Source organism: Populus euphratica, unplaced genomic scaffold (genome assembly GCF_000495115.2).
Source record: "Populus euphratica unplaced genomic scaffold, PopEup_1.0 scaffold769.1, whole genome shotgun sequence".
Lineage (NCBI taxonomy): Eukaryota > Viridiplantae > Streptophyta > Magnoliopsida > Malpighiales > Salicaceae > Populus > Populus euphratica.
In genome coordinates, this window is record NW_011500636.1 from 103,414 (window position 1) to 105,544 (window position 2,131).

Here is a 2,131-nt window from a genome sequence, read left to right on the forward strand (position 1 = left end):
AAATATATATATATATATAAGATCATAGGTTCCATAAGTCGTATTTTCAATGATTATTAACATAAATGTAAAATGAGAAGTGAGAAAAAAGGAGAAAGCAAAAAATATGCTGCCACTTGTCGGCCAATTGCAATTGTGAGTTGCAGAAATTGAGGAGGGCCACAGAAAACCCTAACGGAGTCACCCTTTGCTTGACATCTTGGCTACAAGAACCAGCAAATCTAAAATAGAAATATAATCACGTATGGAGAAGCAATTGTCTTGAAAGAAAAGAATGAGATCAAGAAATCCGACCATCAGTGGGGATTGTAGCACAAGGAATGTTTGAGGTGTGAAAACCGATTCATGAAAGTCTACGAGCCCAGGAGGGGACCATATCTAAGTTTTGATGCATGTTTCATTGTTACTCTAAAAGCAGATAAGATAATCTTGCATTGAATCCAGAGATTAGACCCTCTTGTTTTGACCTCTGTATAACTCATACATGTAGTTGTTCTTGCTTCTTCCATAATTACTTGGGAGAAATTAGGGCAGCTACTGCGTGCTTGGAATCTACTTCTATCTGTAAAAATACAATCCCTTGCTGATTTTATTTGCCGTATTTCTCTACTAAGATGGAAATGAAAACACAATAGAATTTGTGAATGGTGGGATTGGGAGCCTTGTAAAGATCCTGAATGGAGTAAAAATGATAGCTTTTATAGGTGTTCCAATAAAACAATGTTAATCTAAATAAAAGAAAAGAATTTATTCTGAATTAGGGTGTGAGTGACTTGGAATTTTATCCATAGAGAACGGATTTTTGTGTGGTTTTTTTTTTTAATCTTTATTTGATAGCTTTATTTTGATTTATATTTTATAAGGGAGTTTGTCACCCTATTATAAAAAATGTTATTTTTAACATCAATGTTCCTCAATATTAGTTACTTATTTCTCCCACAGAGTCCATTCAAACATAAGATCCCAAATTAAATGCAACCATTTAATAGTTATAATATTTTGTGCTTTTAATTTGTTTAAGTATTCTTTTAAGATCTGACGAGTGAACTTCTCCAAGATTACTTTGAAATCTACTTATAAATTTATAGCAAAACCAAGATCAAGTTTTGTGCAAAGCATGTCATACATTATAATACCTACAGCTTGAACATATGGTGTATTTAGCATTTCTCTCTCTTCATCTTCATCAATAACACACATTTTCTTATATAGTTTCATTTATTTATTAATGGAACTATCCATTAGAATTGGATTATCCATGTGGAATATTTTTAATATTTCATCTAATATTACTTATGAGATAGATAAAGAGTTACATTTTCTATTTTTAATAGTTTGAATACCTAATACACATGATATTTTACTTAAATCTTTCATCTCAAAATAAGATTTCAAAAAATATTTTAATTTATTAGTAGATGCAACATCATTACAAATAATCAAAATATCATCGATATAGAAAAATAAAAATATAAAAGAAATACTACAATTATTCTAATGATAAACGCAATAATCAAAGTCATTAGCTATAAAACCATATTTAATAATAGCATATGGAAAGTATAAGACTATTAACCTAAAGATTGCTTGAGACCACTTACAGATATTTTTTAAGCTTGTATACCTTATTTTCTTTACATGCAATTTTGTAACCTTTAGTTGTTGTATAAATATTTATTCTTTTAATTTATCATTAATTAAAAAAGTTGTATTAGCATTCATATGTAATAATTCTAAATCTAATTCAGCAATGATAGACATTAGAATTCATATCAAAATTCTTCTTGTGTAGATTCTTTATAATTTATGAATTTAAATGATGATAGTGCTTTATGAATAGTTAAATGATCTTTTATCTCTTCTTCGTTCAAGAAAGTAAAGTGATCTTGATGGTATCCTTTCTTTTTGAATTCTACCAAATGTATCATAAGGATTTTTAAATGGTTAAGCCAAAATCTTTATATTACTATCTACTTCATTTTCATTATTTATTGATTTATTCTCTTTAATAATCTTAAATTTTCTAAATTTATTTAGATTCCTAATATCAATTTGTTCCCTTAAGAATCCAGCATCTTTACTATGATATATTAGAAATTTAAATCTTTTTGGATTTTTATAATACCCAATA